The 19,178-nt window shown below is 45.1% G+C and overlaps 3 long non-coding RNA genes across 3 annotated transcripts; all 3 read right to left on the bottom strand.

The window, feature by feature from the left end:
• Positions 1 to 1,766: 1,766 nt before the first annotated feature.
• Positions 1,767 to 2,567, bottom strand: LOC130285050 (uncharacterized). The gene is made up of 3 exons (XR_008847231.1): positions 2,274 to 2,567; positions 2,111 to 2,169; positions 1,767 to 1,984 (listed from the first exon to the last, which is right to left on the bottom strand). It is a non-coding gene; the product is annotated as an uncharacterized LOC130285050 (long non-coding RNA).
• A 7,446-nt stretch (positions 2,568 to 10,013) lies between these two features.
• LOC130284538 (uncharacterized) lies at positions 10,014 to 10,670 on the bottom strand. The gene is made up of 3 exons (XR_008847064.1): positions 10,515 to 10,670; positions 10,352 to 10,410; positions 10,014 to 10,231 (listed from the first exon to the last, which is right to left on the bottom strand). It is a non-coding gene; the product is annotated as an uncharacterized LOC130284538 (long non-coding RNA).
• Positions 10,671 to 18,315: 7,645 nt separating this feature from the next.
• Positions 18,316 to 18,978, bottom strand: LOC130284537 (uncharacterized). Its single transcript, XR_008847063.1, has 3 exons — positions 18,823 to 18,978; positions 18,660 to 18,718; positions 18,316 to 18,533 (listed from the first exon to the last, which is right to left on the bottom strand). It is a non-coding gene; the product is annotated as an uncharacterized LOC130284537 (long non-coding RNA).
• Between the last annotated feature and the right edge of the window lie 200 nt (positions 18,979 to 19,178).

The raw sequence follows: 19,178 nt of genomic DNA, 5'->3' as shown, positions 1-19,178 counted from the left end.
CCCGCCGAACACTTTACATAGACATATGAGGTATGTGCTTACTCAAGAGAAATTGGTTTTCAAAGACAAGTAAAAATTTTCTCCTTTTTACCCCTTGCAAAAATTCAAAAATTGGGTCTACAAGAACATGAGAGTGTAAAAAATGAAGATTGTGAATTTTCTCCTTCACTTTGCTGCTATTCCTGTGAAACACCAAGGGTTAATACACTTATTGAATGTCATTTTGAATACTTTGGGGGGTGAAGTTTTTATAATGGGGTCTTTTATGGTGTATTTCTAATATGAAGACCCTTCAAATCCACTTCAAACCTGAACTGGTCCATGAAAAATAGCGAGTTTGAAAATTTTGTGAAAAATTTCAAAATTGCTGCTGAACTTTGAAGCCCTCTGGTGTCTTCCAAAAGTAAAAACTCATAAATTTTATGATGCAAACATAAAGTAGATATATTGTATATATGAACCAAAAAATTTTTATTTTGAATATCCATTTTCCTTACAAGCAGAGAGCTTCAAAGTTAGAAAAATGCAAAATTTTCATTTTTTTCATCAAATTTGGGGATTTTTCACCTAGAAAGGATGCAAGTTACCATAAAATGTTACCACTAAGTTAAAGTAGAATATGTCACGAAAAAACCATCTCGGAATCAGAATGATAACTAAAAGCATTCCAGAATTATTAATGTTTAAAGTGACAGTGATCAGAATTGCAAAAAACGCTCTGTCCTTAAATGGGCACTGTCATGAAATCTAAAAATTGATATGTTGTAGTACTTAAGTACTACAACATATCTCTAATATACTTTAATTAAAAAAAGTGATTTTAAACAAGTTTAAAATCACTTTTAAATTCGGCCACTAGGGGTCGCCCTCCTAGTGGCCGAATGCATTCTGCAGTGACGTCACTACTGGATTTCGACTCATTTCAGCCTGGCAAATGAGTTGAAATCCAGTCACTGCGGTGCTCGCTCGCGCCTGTCAATCAGACAGGCGAGAGCGAGCACGCTGATAGCTGGGGCTGCGCGCATTGGCCAGCTCCACTGGCCTCGCGCGCGGCCCCGCCCCCCCTCTCCCCCCCCCCCCCTTACCCTGTCCGGAGGCCGTTACCCTGTCCGGAGGCAGCTCATTGATCCTCTGGTAAGTCTTCCTCACTGGAGGAATGGGGTGGGGGAAGCGGGGTTCGGGGGAGTGCCGCCGCTCAGCACTAGAGGTATGGGGGTGGGGAGCGGGGTTCGGGAGAGCGCCGCCGCCGCCGCCGCTGCTGCTGCTGCTCCCGAAGTAGCACTGCTTATTGTTTTCACCACAGGGTGCCTCCAGCTTTTTCACCACTACAACTCCCAGAATGCCCTGACAGCCAGTAGATGTTAGGGCAAGCTGGGAGTTGTAGTGGTGAAACAGCTGGAGGCACCCTGTATAGTGAGCTAAGGGCGGAAGTGCCGGCTCCAGCAGGCATCAGTGACGTGGTGCCTGCTGGGGAAGTCTGCCTGGTAGTGAGCACACTACCAGGCAGACAAAAAGGGATTTTAATATAGTAAAAAAAAAATGTAAAGGGAGGGAGGGGGGTTAGGGAGAGATGGGCAATAGGCAGGGACAGAAAGAAAGAAAAAATGGATGGTGGGAGCTACACTTTAAGGTGTAAAATGGCCTGGTCCTTAAGGGGTTAAGGGTTAATAATCATCTAATCCATTCTCTTCATGAGGATATTGATCTTATGAAATTTTCTGATTAAGATGATGTTTTTAATATTATACTAAAATAATTCACGTTAAAGATTTTTTAATGTTTATTTTTTAACTGATTTTATATTATAGTTTGATGTTAAATAAACATTGTAAGTATGATGGAATCTTCTACATGTTTTTTTTCTTTAGCCCTTAGCCCGCCACTGGATTGATCCATTCAATTATCTCTTCCTCCTTAATTTCATACCATGGATCTTCAAAGGAATCTTTTAATGGATTTTCAATTGGATCTTCCAATGGATTCTCTGTAGAAAATAAAAAGTGGACATTAAATTATACTATAGTCTGAATAATACAATTCTACATGATATATATATATATATATATATATATATATATATATACTTGTTAGGTCATGGACCAAGACTCACCGGGGTCAGGCTCTCTTTTCCTCTCCAGACTCCCTCTGCCCAAATCCATCATTTTGTGCCTATAAAGAAATGGAGAAGATGTTATAAAGAAGACTCTGTACTATACAGGAACCACAACTAGAGAAAAGACAACTAGAAGACATAAATGATGACAATAACTTACCAGATGTAATTCAGCACTCGCCCAAAAATGTACACTGCCATAATGGCCGCAACCACAAACTGCACCAACTGAACCTCAGGAACACAACCTCCTCTGCTCACCTACAACCCTCAAAGGACTCAGCCGGCCGGTCTCCCTTTACATACCCGGCTCAGTATCGTTACATCATCGTGATGTCATAAGGACAACTAGAAGCTGTCTACAGAAGTATGGAAGGAAAATGTCTGCAGCAATGTTAAATACCTTTGGATATATAAATTAGTGTTATTTTTGAATAGATTTATGTCATACAACCCAAAAGTATTCAATGCCACACATAGTTTAATAAAATACGATATAAATATCACATACATCTAATCATTTTATTATGATGAGATCCTTTATATACAGTAATCCTGTTCTTATAGGAAATTCTGTTTAGAGGTATTTCCATCCTAAATCTACAGGATATAAAAAATGTCTGTAATAAAGATCAGAGGGGGGACCGTGTGTGACCCTCTAACATACATGTCATGTGTCCTGGGGGCAGGGCTGTGTGTGACCCTCTAACATACATGTCATGTGTCCTGGGGGCAGGGCTGTGTGTGACCCTCTAACATACATGTCATGTGTCCTGGGGCAGTGCTGGACCGTGTGTGACCCTCTAACATACATGTCATGTGTCCTGGGGGCAGGGCTGTGTGTGACCCTCTAACATACATGTCATGTGTCCTGGGGGCAGGGCTGTGTGTGACCCTCTAACATACATGTCATGTGTCCTGGGGGCAGGGCTGTGTGTGACCCTCAAACATACATGTCATGTGTCCTGGGGGCAGGACTGGACTGTGTGTGACCCTCTAACATACATGTCATGTGTCCTGGGGGCAGGGCTGGACCGTGTGTGACCCTCTAACATACATGTCATGTGTCCTGGGGGCAGGGCTGTGTGTGACCCTCTAACATACATGTCATGTGTCCTGGGGGCAGGGCTGGACTGTGTGTGACCCTCTAACATACATGTCATGTGTCCTGGGGCAGGGCTGTGTGTGACCCTCTAGCATACATGTCATGTGTCCTGGGGGCAGGGCTGGACTGTGTGTGACCCTCTAACATACATGTCATGTGTCCTGGGGGCAGGGCTGTGTGTGACCCTCTAACATACATGTCATGTGTCCGGGGGGCAGGGCTGGACTGTGTGTGACCCTCTAGCATACATGTCATGTGTCCTGGGGGCAGGGCTGTGTGTGACCCTCTAACATACATGTCATGTGTCCTGGGGGCAGGGCTGTGTGTGACCCTCTAACATACATGTCATGTGTCCTGGGGGCAGGGCTGTGTGTGACCCTCTAACATACATGTTATGTGTCCTGGGGGCAGGGCTGTGTGTGACCCTCTAACATACATGTCATGTGTCCTGGGGACAGGGCTGGACTGTGTGTAACCCTCTAACATACATGTCATGTGTCCTGGGGGCAGGGCTGTGTGTGACCCTCTAACATACATGTCATGTGTTCTAGGGGCAGGGCTGGATTGTGTGTGACCCTCTAACATACATTATATAATTATATACATACATTATACAATGCCTTAGGTAATACTTGAACATAAGTCCCTCACTACAGCGGCTCCAGATTTACAATTCTGCATTGCGCCTTCCCATAAAATGCAGGAAAATCTCAGAATCTATAAAATCTATATAAATCTCCTTTACTAATGACAGACGACTGAGATGTCACCCTGGTGCCATGAAGTGTAACAGGAGTACTTACCACTGTGTGTCCAGCCTGCAGGGTGCTATGAGGTGCATAATGGAAGCAGCAGAAACAGGACCTAAAGGGACCTCATAGTGACAGACAGGGGCGCTCCCTAAGACTCTGCTGCCCTGTATGTCTCCTCCTCTCTGACACTCCCCTGAAGAACCTTCCCCTGTCCTGCCGCTCTTCATCTACAAGCCCTATAAATATCCAGTCACCCAGTTCCCAGAGACTTCCCATCCTCCTTTAATAGGTGTCCTTCTTGCATATATACTGGGGGAGCAGATCCTGCCCTTGTAGTCCGTTGCTAAGGGCGATCCCCAGCATAAAAATGCATACAATGGAGGATGCCTGCAGCGGACTACAAGTGCCACAATAGAATCCTACACCAGATAGACGTGTGGATGTGTAACAATAGCAACGGACTACAAGGGCAGGATCTGCTCCCCCAGTATAAATGCACAACCGCATTTGGGGTTGAGCACCTCCAGCCATTTGAGACCACGTTCTTTGTTGTTTGTTTAAATGTTATACTTGGAGGTGTGTAAACTTCATATGTTAATGCGCCTTGAATATCTTCCAGGCAGCATTAGGGTAGCACCTGTGAGGCCATGCACCTATATTAGCCAACTCAGGTGGGGCTTGCAGCTTGCCTCTCTCCTCACATTGTATGTGTGTGCTTGTAGCCACGCTGGAGGGTACCTGGGAGGAGGCTGTGAGTCGACCGAATGCTGCCGTAATTGCCCACTGGCCCCTGTTTTGCTTATCACGCACAGGTAGGTCTAGCGGTAGGTCCCGCGCCATTTGAGAAACCTTGGCGTTGGTGTGCGGGCTCTGGTATGTCCTTCATATAAGGATACACTGGCGAATGTCTCAATTTTAACATCAGTGTTGAGGGATAGCCAATGTCATTGTATACATCTACCACAGTAGTGCACCCATATTCCTGTATTGTAGTATTTATTTATAGTAAAACATTTTGTTCTGACATTCTTTACCTTTTTTTTTTTTGTCCCCATGGGGGACTTGGAGCTGTGATCGTCTGATTCAAGTATAGTAGACACATTACATCTGTATGCTGTATACTATACCTGTCAGGGCCTCATAGGCTCCCGTATGTGGCAGTCCCAGAGACCATGACCTGGCCTCAGTCTACCATTACAACCATCGGGACCCTGCTGAGGGGCAACAGGGAGAATGCACCTTCTACATGAGAACGTACCCACTACCCGGTCGTACCAAGATGCCCTATGGTAAGAATGGGTTAATAGTTCAGACAAATATGTTTGTTTATTTTTGTTTAAATTATTTTATTTGAAAAATGGAAAATAAGAGGGTAAAATTTTTATTAGGAGAGGGGTTTATTCACATTTTTTTGTAAGTTTTTTTTTAATAAAAACAGCACCACATTTGTGTGGTATTGCAGCTCAGTTTCATTATAGTGAACGGAGCATAGGTGTAATACCATCATTTTTTTTTTAAAGAAATAAGCTCTGTTTTCTACTCCTGGATTTTTTTAAATTATTTTATTTAAAATGTTTTAGCCTCCATAGGAGACTTATACCAAAGCAGCCTGGAGAATCAGAGCGATGAGCAGACGGCACGGAGGCAGGTGGGGGCCCTTATGTCCGCTGACTGGGACCCTGTTATTTCACTGCAGAAGTCCTGATCAGCACCCCTGAAGGACCGACACAAGTGTTTTACAGGTTTTAGATTCTGTGATTGACTTTGATCGCAGGATCTAAAAAGTTATTGTCAGACCTGTGTGGGGTTACTGACGTCTGGCATTATCGGTGAGTCCTGGATGTTTATAACAGCCGTTACTCACCTGCTTTGAAGCAAGCTCAGCTCCTGAGCTCACATTTAAGTCCTGTAGAGGGTGGAGGGCACCCTGTGGTCTTTAACCCCTTAAGGACAATGGACGTACTCCTACGTCCCCGTTTCAGAGTCCTTAAGGACCGAGGATGTAAGAGTACGTCCTGTCCATTCCCGGCCCCCTGCCGCTAGCCGGAGGGGAGCCGGTGCCCGATGCCTACTGAAATCGTTCAGCAGGCATCGCGGCATATCGCCCAGGGGGGTCATTATGCCCCCCCATGTCGGCTATGGCCGCAGATCGCTGGACAATTCAGTCCAGCGATCTGCAGCGATTCCGGGTCAATCGGGTCTCCAGTGACCCGGAATTACTGGCTGATCGGGGCCGTCAGAGACGGCCCCGAACAGCCATAGCCAGCAGGGGTGAGGTGGCACTGGTGCCACCTCACGATCGCCCTGAATCGTCGGCCGGTTTCCCGGCCGACCAATCAGGGCGCCTGCTGCGGGTGTCACTCCCGCAACCCGCTCCGCCCCTCTTCCGGAGGACGTGAGCGGGTGCGGGACGTGCACCCTGGGTGCTGGGGACCCCGATGCCCGGCGTTAATGTTGAGATCGGGGCCCCAGGAGCGACGGCGGCGGCGGCGGGACTGACCTGCGCGGCATGGATCAGCAGCAGTAGGAGGTAAGTGACAGCCTCCTGCTGTTGCTTAGCAACAGTTTCCAGCATGCAAAAAGGGCATGCTGGGAGCTGTAGTTATGCAACAGGAAGAGGCAGACCACAACAACTCCCAGCATTCCCTTATGGGCATGCTGGAACTTATGGTTTTGCAACAGCTGGAGGCACATTTTTTCTATGGAAAAGTGTACCTTCAGCTGTTGTATAACTACAACTCCCAGCTTGCACAATCAGCTAAAGTGCATGCTGGGAGTTGTAGTGGTGCATTTGGTGGTTGCATAACTACAACTCCCAGCATGCCCGTTGGCTGTCGGTGACTGCTGAGAGTTGTAGTTTTGCAACAGCTGAAGGCACACTGAGTTAAGTAGCAAACCAGTGTGTCTCCAGCTGTTGCATAACTACAATCCCCAGCATCCCCAGCCAAAGTAGTATGCCTCCAGCTGTTACATAACTACAAGACCCAGCATGCCCTTCCGCTGTCCGTACATGCTGGGGGTTGTAGCTTTTGCAACAGCTGAAGGCACACTGGTTGCAAAACACTGAGTTTGTTACCAAACTCTGTGTTTCACAACCAGTGTGCCTCCAGCTGTTGCAAAACTACAACTCCCAGCATGCACTGATAAACCGTACATGCTGGGAGTTGTAGTTTTGCAACAGCTGGATGTATCTCCCCCCCCCCCCCAATGTGAACGTACAGGGTACACTCACATGGGCGGAGGCTCAAACTGCCAGCGAGAAACAACTGTGAACCCCCGCCCGTGCGACTGTACCCTAAAAACACTACCAAAAAATTAAATAAAAAGTAAAAAACACTACATATACACATACCCCTACACAGCCCCCCTCCCCAATAAAAATGAAAAATGTCTGGCACGCCACTGTTTCCAAAACGGAGCCTCAAGCTGTTGCAAAACAACTACTCCCAGTATTGCCAGACAGCCACTGACTGTACAGGCATGCTGGGAGTTTTACAACAGCTGGAGGCCCCCTGTTTGGGAATCACTGGCATAGAATACCCCTATGTCCACCCCTATGCAATTCCCTAATTTAGGCCTCAAATGCGCATGGCGCTTTCAAGGCAACAGTTTAGGGTCACATATGGGGTATCGCCGTACTCAGGAGAAATTGTGTTACAAATTTTGGGGGGTATTTTCTGCTATTATTATTATTATTTTTTTTTTTTACATATGCAAAAGTCGTGAATCACCTGTGGGGTATTAAGGTTCACATTACCCCTTGTTACGTTCCCCGAGGGGTCTAGTTTCCAAAATGGTATGCCATGTGTTTTGTTTTTTTTTGCTGTCCTGGCACCATAGGGGCTTCCTAAATGCGGCATGCCCCCAGAGCAAAATTTGCTTTCAAAAAGCCAAATGTGACTCCTTCTCTTCTGAGACCTGTAGTGCGCCAGCAGAGCACTTTTCATCCCCATATGGGGTGTTTTCTGAATCGGGAGAAATTGGGCTTCAAATTTTGGGGGGTATTTTCTGCTATTACCCTTTTTAAAAATGTAAAAATTTTGTTAAACCAAGCATTTTAGGTAAAAATTTTTTTATTTTTTACATATGCAAAAGTCGTGAAACACCTGTAGGGTATTAAGGTTCACTTTACCCCTTGTTACGTTCCCCGAGGGGTATAGTTTCCAAAATGGTATGCCATGTGTTTTTTTTTTTTGCTGTCCTGGCACCATAGGGGCTTCCTAAAGGTGACATGCCCCCCAAAAACCATTTGTCGCTCCTTCCCTTCTGAGCCCTCTACTGCGCCCGCCGAACACTTTACATAGACATATGAGGTATGTGCTTACTCAAGAGAAATTGGTTTTCAAAGACAAATAAACATTTTCTCCTTTTATCACTTGCAAAAATTCAAAAATTGGGTCTACAAGAACATGAGAGTGTAAAAAATGAAGATTGTGAATTTTCTCCTTCACTTTGCTGCTATTCCTGTGAAACACCAAGGGTTAATACACTTATTGAATGTCATTTTGAATACTTTGGGGGTGTAGTTTTTATAATGGGGTCTTTTATGGTGTATTTCTAATATGAAGACCCTTCAAATCCACTTCAAACCTGAACTGGTCCATGAAAAATAGCGAGTTTGAAAATTTTGTGAAAAATTTCAAAATTGCTGCTGAACTTTGAAGCCCTCTGGTGTCTTCCAAAAGTAAAAACTCATAATTTTATGATGCAAACATAAAGTAGATATATTGTATATATGAACCAAAAAATATATATTTTGAATATCCATTTTCCTTACAAGCAGAGAGCTTCAAAGTTAGAAAAATGCAAAATTTTCATTTTTTTCATCAAATTTGGGGATTTTTCACCTAGAAAGGATGCAAGTTACCATAAAATGTTACCACTAAGTTAAAGTAGAATATGTCACGAAAAAAACATCTCGGAATCAGAATGATAACTAAAAGCATTCCAGAATTATTAATGTTTAAAGTGACAGTGATCAGAATTGCAAAAAACGCTCTGTCCTTAAATGGGCACTGTCATGAAATCTAAAAATTGATATGTTGTAGTACTTAAGTACTACAACATATCTCTAATATACTTTAATTAAAAAAAGTGATTTTAAACAAGTTTAAAATCACTTTTAAATTCGGCCACTAGGGGTCGCCCTCCTAGTGGCCGAATGCATTCTGCAGTGACGTCACTACTGGATTTCGACTCATTTCAGCCTGGCAAATGAGTCGAAATCCAGTCACTGCGGTGCTCGCTCGCGCCTGTCAATCAGACAGGCGAGAGCGAGCACGCTGATAGCTGGGGCTGCGCGCATTGGCCAGCTCCACTGGCCTCGTGCGCGGCCCCGCCCCCCCCTCTCCCCCCCCCCCCCTTACCCTGTCCGGAGGCCGTTACCCTGTCCGGAGGCAGCTCATTGATCCTCTGGTAAGTCTTCCTCACTGGAGGAATGGGGTGGGGGAAGCGGGGTTCGGGGGAGTGCCGCCGCTCAGCACTAGAGGTATGGGGGTGGGGAGCGGGGTTCGGGAGAGCGCCGCCGCCGCCGCCGCTGCTGCTGCTCCCGAAGTAGCACTGCTTATTGTTTTCACCACAGGGTGCCTCCAGCTTTTTCACCACTACAACTCCCAGAATGCCCTGACAGCCAGTAGATGTTAGGGCAAGCTGGGAGTTGTAGTGGTGAAACAGCTGGAGGCACCCTGTATAGTGAGCTAAGGGCGGAAGTGCCGGCTCCAGCAGGCATCAGTGACGTGGTGCCTGCTGGGGAAGTCTGCCTGGTAGTGAGCACACTACCAGGCAGACAAAAAGGGATTTTAATATAGTAAAAAAAAAATGTAAAGGGAGGGAGGGGGTTAGGGAGAGATGGGCAATAGGCAGGGACAGAAAGAAAGAAAAAATGGATGGTGGGAGCTACACTTTAAGGTGTAAAATGGCCTGGTCCTTAAGGGGTTAAGGGTTAATAATCATCTAATCCATTCTCTTCATGATGATATTGATCTTATGAAATTTTCTGATTAAGATGATGTTTTTAATATTATACTAAAATAATTCACGTTAAAGATTTTTTAATGTTTATTTTTTAACTGATTTTATATTATAGTTTGATGTTAAATAAACATTGTAAGTATGATGGAATCTTCTACATGTTTTTTTTCTTTAGCCCTTAGCCCGCCACTGGATTGATCCATTCAATTATCTCTTCCTCCTTAATTTCATACCATGGATCTTCAAAGGAATCTTTTAATGGATTTTCAATTGGATCTTCCAATGGATTCTCTGTAGAAAATAAAAAGTGGACATTAAATTATACTATAGTCTGAATAATACAATTCTACATGATATATATATATATATATATATATATATATACTTGTTAGGTCATGGACCAAGACTCACCGGGGTCAGGCTCTCTTTTCCTCTCCAGACTCCCTCTGCCCAAATCCATCATTTTGTGCCTATAAAGAAATGGAGAAGATGTTATAAAGAAGACTCTGTACTATACAGGAACCACAACTAGAGAAAAGACAACTAGAAGACATAAATGATGACAATAACTTACCAGATGTAATTCAGCACTCGCCCAAAAATGTACACTGCCATAATGGCCGCAACCACAAACTGCACCAACTGAACCTCAGGAACACAACCTCCTCTGCTCACCTACAACCCTCAAAGGACTCAGCCGGCCGGTCTCCCTTTACATACCCGGCTCAGTATCGTTACATCATCGTGATGTCATAATGACAACTAGAAGCTGTCTACAGAAGTATGGAAGGAAAATGTCTGCAGCAATGTTAAATACCTTTGGATATATAAATTAGTGTTATTTTTGAATAGATTTATGTCATACAACCCAAAAGTATTCAATGCCACACATAGTTTAATAAAATACGATATAAATATCACATACATCTAATCATTTTATTATGATGAGATCCTTTATATACAGTAATCCTGTTCTTATAGGAAATTCTGTTTAGAGGTATTTCCATCCTAAATCTACAGGATATAAAAAATGTCTGTAATAAAGATCAGAGGGGGGACCGTGTGTGACCCTCTAACATACATGTCATGTGTCCTGGGGGCAGGGCTGTGTGTGACCCTCTAACATACATGTCATGTGTCCTGGGGCAGTGCTGGACCGTGTGTGACCCTCTAACATACATGTCATGTGTCCTGGGGGCAGGGCTGTGTGTGACCCTCTAACATACATGTCATGTGTCCTGGGGGCAGGGCTGGACTGTGTGTGACCCTCTAACATACATGTCATGTGTCCTGGGGCAGTGCTGGACCGTGTGTGACCCTCTAACATACATGTCATGTGTCCTGGGGGCAGGGCTGTGTGTGACCCTCTAACATACATGTCATGTGTCCTGGGGGCAGGGCTGTGTGTGACCCTCAAACATACATGTCATGTGTCCTGGGGGCAGGGCTGGACTGTGTGTGACCCTCTAACATACATGTCATGTGTCCTGGGGGCAGGGCTGTGTGTGACCCTCTAACATACATGTCATGTGTCCTGGGGGCAGGGCTGTGTGTGACCCTCTAACATACATGTCATGTGTCCGGGGGGCAGGGCTGGACTGTGTGTGACCCTCTAGCATACATGTCATGTGTCCTGGGGGCAGGGCTGTGTGTGACCCTCTAACATACATGTCATGTGTCCTGGGGGCAGGGCTGTGTGTGACCCTCTAACATACATGTCATGTGTCCTGGGGGCAAGGCTGTGTGTGACCCTCTAACATACATGTCATGTGTCCTGGGGGCAGGGCTGTGTGTGACCCTCTAACATACATGTCATGTGTCCTGGGGGCAGGGCTGTGTGTGATCCTCTAACATACATGTCATGTGTCCTGGGGGCAGGGCTGTGTGTGACCCTCTAACATACATGTCATGTGTCCTGGGGGCAGGGCTGGACTGTGTGTAACCCTCTAACATACATGTCATGTGTCCTGGGGGCAGGGCTGTGTGTGACCCTCTAACATACATGTCATGTGTCCTGGGGGCAGGGCTGTGTGTGACCCTCTAACATACATGTCATGTGTCCTGGGGGCAGGGCTGTGTGTGACCCTCTAACATACATGTCATGTGTCCTGGGGGCAGGGCTGGACTGTGTGTAACCCTCTAACATACATGTCATGTGTCCTGGGGGCAGGGCTGTGTGTGACCCTCTAACATACATGTCATGTGTTCTAGGGGCAGGGCTGGATTGTGTGTGACCCTCTAACATACATTATATAATTATATACATACATTATACAATGCCTTAGGTAATACTTGAACATAAGTCCCTCACTACAGCGGCTCCAGATTTACAATTCTGCATTGCGCCTTCCCATAAAATGCAGGAAAATCTCAGAATCTATAAAATCTATATAAATCTCCTTTACTAATGACAGACGACTGAGATGTCACCCTGGTGCCATGAAGTGTAACAGGAGTACTTACCACTGTGTGTCCAGCCTGCAGGGTGCTATGAGGTGCATAATGGAAGCAGCAGAAACAGGACCTAAAGGGACTTCATAGTGACAGACAGGGGCGCTCCCTAAGACTCTGCTGCCCTGTATGTCTCCTCCTCTCTGACACTCCCCTGAAGAACCTTCCCCTGTCCTGCCGCTCTTCATCTACAAGCCCTATAAATATCCAGTCACCCAGTTCCCAGAGACTTCCCATCCTCCTTTAATAGGTGTCCTTCTTGCATATATACTGGGGGAGCAGATCCTGCCCTTGTAGTCCGTTGCTAAGGGCGATCCCCAGCATAAAAATGCATACAATGGAGGATACCTGCAGCGGACTACAAGTGCCACAATAGAATCCTACACCAGATAGACGTGTGGATGTGTAACAATAGCAACGGACTACAAGGGCAGGATCTGCTCCCCCAGTATAAATGCACAACCGCATTTGGGGTTGAGCACCTCCAGCCATTTGAGACCACGTTCTTTGTTGTTTGTTTAAATGTTATACTTGGAGGTGTGTAAACTTCATATGTTAATGCGCCTTGAATATCTTCCAGGCAGCATTAGGGTAGCACCTGTGAGGCCATGCACCTATATTAGCCAACTCAGGTGGGGCTTGCAGCTTGCCTCCCTCCTCCCATTGTATGTGTGTGCTTGTAGCCACGCTGGAGGGTACGTGGGAGGAGGCTGTGAGTCGACCGAATGCTGCCGCAATTGCCCACTGGCCCCTGTTTTGCTTATCACGCACAGGTAGGTCTAGCGGTAGGTCCCGCGCCATTTGAGAAACCTTGGCGTTGGTGTGCGGGCTCTGGTATGTCCTTCATATAAGGATACACTGGCGAATGTCTCAATTTTAACATCAGTGTTGAGGGATAGCCAATGTCATTGTATACATCTACCACAGTAGTGCACCCATATTCCTGTATTGTAGTATTTATTTATAGTAAAACATTTTGTTCTGACATTCTTTATCTTTTTTTTTGTCCCCATGGGGGACTTGGAGCTGTGATCGTCTGATTCAAGTATAGTAGACACATTACATCTGTATGCTGTATACTATACCTGTCAGGGCCTCATAGGCTCCCGTATGTGGCAGTCCCAGAGACCATGACCTGGCCTCAGTCTACCATTACAACCATCGGGACCCTGCTGAGGGGCAACAGGGAGAATGCACCTTCTACATGAGAACGTACCCACTACCCGGTCGTACCAAGATGCCCTATGGTAAGAATGGGTTAATAGTTCAGACAAATATGTTTGTTTATTTTTGTTTAAATTATTTTATTTGAAAAATGGAAAATAAGAGGGTAACATTTTTATTAGGAGAGGGGTTTATTCACATTTTTTTGTAAGTTTTTTTTAAATAAAAACAGCACCACATTTGTGTGGTATTGCAGCTCAGTTTCATTATAGTGAACGGAGCATAGGTGTAATGCCATCATTTTTTTTTTTAAGAAATAAGCTCTGTTTTCTACTCCTGGATTTTTTTAAATTATTTTATTTAAAATGTTTTAGCCTCCATAGGAGACTTATACCAAAGCAGCCTGGAGAATCAGAGCGATGAGCAGACGGCACGGAGGCAGGTGGGGGCCCTTATGTCCGCTGACTGGGACCCTGTTATTTCACTGCAGAAGTCCTGATCAGCACCCCTGAAGGACCGACACAAGTGTTTTACAGGTTTTAGATTCTGTGATTGACTTTGATCGCAGGATCTAAAAAGTTATTGTCAGACCTGTGTGGGGTTACTGACGTCTGGCATTATCGGTGAGTCCTGGATGTTTATAACAGCCGTTACTCACCTGCTTTGAAGCAAGCTCAGCTCCTGAGCTCACATTTAAGTCCTGTAGAGGGTGGAGGGCACCCTGTGGTCTTTAACCCCTTAAGGACAATGGACGTACTCCTACGTCCCCGTTTCAGAGTCCTTAAGGACCGAGGATGTAAGAGTACGTCCTGTCCATTCCCGGCCCCCTGCCGCTAGCCGGAGGGGAGCCGGTGCCCGATGCCTACTGAAATCATTCAGCAGGCATCGCGGCATATCGCCCAGGGGGGTCATTATGCCCCCCCATGTCGGCTATGGCCGCAGATCGCTGGACAATTCAGTCCAGCGATCTGCAGCGATTCCGGGTCAATCGGGCCCCGAACAGCCATAGCCAGCAGGGGTGAGGTGGCACTGGTGCCACCTCACGATCGCCCTGAATCGTCGGCCGGTTTCCCGGCCGACCAATCAGGGCGCCTGCTGCGGGTGTCACTCCCGCAACCCGCTCCACCACTCTTCCGGAGGACGTGAGCGGGTGCGGGACGTGCACCCTGGGTGCTGGGGACCCCGATCCCCGGCGTTAATGTTGGGATCGGGGCCCCAGGAGCGACGGCGGCGGCGGCGGGACTGACCTGCGCGGCATGGATCAGCAGCAGTAGGAGGTGAGTGACAGTCTCCTGCTGTTGCTTAGCAACAGTTTCCAGCATGCAAAAAGGGCATGCTGGGAGCTGTAGTTATGCAACAGGAAGAGGCAGACCACAACAACTCCCAGCATTCCCTTATGGGCATGCTGGAACTTATGGTTTTGCAACAGCTGGAGGCACATTTTTTCTATGGAAAAGTGTACCTTCAGCTGTTGTATAACTACAACTCCCAGCTTGCACAATCAGCTAAAGTGCATGCTGGGAGTTGTAGTGGTGCATTTGGTGGTTGCATAACTACAACTCCCAGCATGCCCGTTGGCTGTCGGTGACTGCTGAGAGTTGTAGTTTTGCAACAGCTGAAGGCACACTGAGTTAAGTAGCAAACCAGTGTGTCTCCAGCTGTTGCATAACTACAATCCCCAGCATCCCCAGCCAAAGTAGTATGCCTCCAGCTGTTACATAACTACAAGACCCAGCATGCCCTTCCGCTGTCCGTACATGCTGGGGGTTGTAGCTTTTGCAACAGCTGAAGGCACACTGGTTGCAAAACACTGAGTTTGTTACCAAACTCTGTGTTTCACAACCAGTGTGCCTCCAGCTGTTGCAAAACTACAACTCCCAGCATGCACTGATAAACCGTACATGCTGGGAGTTGTAGTTTTGCAACAGCTGGATGTATCTCCCCCCCCCCCCAATGTGAACGTACAGGGTACACTCACATGGGCGGAGGCTCAAACTGCCAGCGAGAAACAACTGTGAACCCCCGCCCGTGCGACTGTACCCTAAAAACACTACCAAAAAATTAAATAAAAAGTAAAAAACACTACATATACACATACCCCTACACAGCCCCCCTCCCCAATAAAAATGAAAAACGTCTGGTACGCCACTGTTTCCAAAACGGAGCCTCCAGCTGTTGCAAAACAACTACTCCCAGTATTGCCAGACAGCCACTGACTGTACAGGCATGCTGGGAGTTTTACAACAGCTGGAGGCCCCCTGTTTGGGAATCACTGGCATAGAATACCCCTATGTCCACCCCTATGCAATTCCCTAATTTAGGCCTCAAATGCGCATGGCGCTCTCAAGGCAACAGTTTAGGGTTACATATGGGGTATCGCCGTACTCAGGAGAAATTGTGTTACAAATTTTGGGGGGTATTTTCTGCTATTATTATTATTTTTTTTTTTTACATATGCAAAAGTCGTGAATCACCTGTGGGTTATTAAGGTTCACATTACCCCTTGTTACGTTCCCCGAGGGGTCTAGTTTCCAAAATGGTATGCCATGTGTTTTTTTTTTTTTGCTGTCCTGGCACCATAGGGGCTTCCTAAATGCGGCATGCCCCCAGAGCAAAATTTGCTTTCAAAAAGCCAAATGTGACTCCTTCTCTTCTGAGACCTGTAGTGCGCCAGCAGAGCACTTTTCATCCCCATATGGGGTGTTTTCTGAATCGGGAGAAATTGGGCTTCAAATTTTGGGGGGTATTTTCTGCTATTACCCTTTTTAAAAATGTAAAAATTTTGGGAAACCAAGCATTTTAGGTAATTTTTTTTTTATTTTTTACATATGCAAAAGTCGTGAAACACCTGTAGGGTATTAAGGTTCACTTTACCCCTTGTTACGTTCCCCGAGGGGTATAGTTTCCAAAATGGTATGCCATGTTTTTTTTTTATTTGCTGTCCTGGCACCATAGGGGCTTCCTAAAGGTGACATGCCCCCCAAAAACCATTTGTCGCTCCTTCCCTTCTGAGCCCTCTACTGCGCCCGCCGAACACTTTACATAGACATATGAGGTATGTGCTTACTCAAGAGAAATTGGTTTTCAAAGACAAGTAAAAATTTTCTCCTTTTTACCCCTTGCAAAAATTCAAAAATTGGGTCTACAAGAACATGAGAGTGTAAAAAATGAAGATTGTGAATTTTCTCCTTCACTTTGCTGCTATTCCTGTGAAACACCAAGGGTTAATACACTTATTGAATGTCATTTTGAATACTTTGGGGGTGTAGTTTTTATAATGGGGTCTTTTATGGTGTATTTCTAATATGAAGACCCTTCAAATCCACTTCAAACCTGAACTGGTCCATGAAAAATAGCGAGTTTGAAAATTTTGTGAAAAATTTCAAAATTGCTGCTGAACTTTGAAGCCCTCTGGTGTCTTCCAAAAGTAAAAACTCATAAATTTTATGATGCAAACATAAAGTAGATATATTGTATATATGAACCAAAAAAAATTTATTTTGAATATCCATTTTCCTTACAAGCAGAGAGCTTCAAAGTTAGAAAAATGCAAAATTTTCATTTTTTTCATCAAATTTGGGGATTTTTCACCTAGAAAGGATGCAAGTTACCATAAAATGTTACCACTAAGTTAAAGTAGAATATGTCACGAAAAAACCATCTTGGAATCAGAATGATAACTAAAAGCATTCCAGAGTTATTAATGTTTAAATTGACAGTGATCAGAATTGCAAAAAACGCTCTGTCCTTAAATGGGCACTGTCATGAAATCTAAAAATTGATATGTTGTAGTACTTAAGTACTACAACATATCTCTAATATACTTTAATTAAAAAAAGTGATTTTAAACAAGTTTAAAATCACTTTTAAATTCGGCCACTAGGGGTCGCCCTCCTAGTGGCCGAATGCATTCTGCAGTGACGTCACTACTGGATTTCGACTCATTTCAGCCTGGCAAATGAGTCGAAATCCAGTCACTGCGGTGCTCGCTCGCGCCTGTCAATCAGACAGGCGAGAGCGAGCACGCTGATAGCTGGGGCTGCGCGCATTGGCCCCCCCCTCTCCCCCCCCCCCCCCCTTACCCTGTCCGGAGGCCGTTACCCTGTCCGGAGGCAGCTCATTGATCCTCTGGTAAGTCTTCCTCACTGGAGGAATGGGGTGGGGGAAGCGGGGTTCGGGGGAGTGCCGCCGCTCAGCACTAGAGGTATGGGGGTGGGGAGCGGGGTTCGGGAGAGCGCCGCCGCTGCTGCTGCTGCTGCTGCTCCCGAAGTAGCACTGCTTATTGTTTTCACCACAGGGTGCCTCCAGCTTTTTCACCACTACAACTCCCAGAATGCCCTGACAGCCAGTAGATGTTAGGGCAAGCTGGGAGTTGTAGTGGTGAAACAGCTGGAGGCACCCTGTATAGTGAGCTAAGGGCGGAAGTGCCGGCTCCAGCAGGCATCAGTGACGTGGTGCCTGCTGGGGAAGTCTGCCTGGTAGTGAGCACACTACCAGGCAGACAAAAAGGGATTTTAATATAGTAAAAAAAAAATGTAAAGGGAGGGAGGGGGGTTAGGGAGAGATGGGCAATAGGCAGGGACAGAAAGAAAGAAAAAATGGATGGTGGGAGCTACACTTTAAGGTGTAAAATGGCCTGGTCCTTAAGGGGTTAAGGGTTAATAATCATCTAATCCATTCTCTTCATGATGATATTAATCTTATGAAATTTTCTGATTAAGATTATGTTTTTAATATTATACTAAAATAATTCACGTTAAAGATTTTTTAATGTTTATTTTTTAACTGATTTTATATTATAGTTTGATGTTAAATAAACATTGTAAGTATGATGGAATCTTCTACATGTTTTTTTTCTTTAGCCCTTAGCCCGCCACTGGATTGATCCATTCAATTATCTCTTCCTCCTTAATTTCATACCATGGATCTTCAAAGGAATCTTTTAATGGATTTTCAATTGGATCTTCCAATGGATTCTCTGTAGAAAATAAAAAGTGGACATTAAATTATACTATAGTCTGAATAATACAATTCTACATGATATATATATATATATATATATATATATATATATACACTTGTTAGGTCATGGACCAAGACTCACCGGGGTCAGGCTCTCTTTTCCTCTCCAGACTCCCTCTGCCCAAATCCATCATTTTGTGCCTATAAAGAAATGGAGAAGATGTTATAAAGAAGACTCTGTACTATACAGGAACCACAACTAGAGAAAAGACAACTAGAAGACATAAATGATGACAATAACTTACCAGATGTAATTCAGCACTCGCCCAAAAATGTACACTGCCATAATGGCCGCAACCACAAACTGCACCAACTGAACCTCAGGAACACAACCTCCTCTGCTCACCTACAACCCTCAAAGGACTCAGCCGGCCGGTCTCCCTTTACATACCCGGCTCAGTATCGTTACATCATCGTGATGTCATAATGACAACTAGAAGCTGTCTACAGAAGTATGGAAGGAAAATGTCTGCAGCAATGTTAAATACCTTTGGATATATAAATTAGTGTTATTTTTGAATAGATTTATGTCATACAACCCAAAAGTATTCAATGCCACACATAGTTTAATAAAATACGATATAAATATCACATACATCTA

This window comes from Hyla sarda, chromosome 8 (genome assembly GCF_029499605.1).
Source record: "Hyla sarda isolate aHylSar1 chromosome 8, aHylSar1.hap1, whole genome shotgun sequence".
Classification (NCBI taxonomy): domain Eukaryota; kingdom Metazoa; phylum Chordata; class Amphibia; order Anura; family Hylidae; genus Hyla; species Hyla sarda.
Note: the sequence above shows the minus strand (reverse complement) of the source record. Positions and strands in the feature narration are given on the sequence as shown.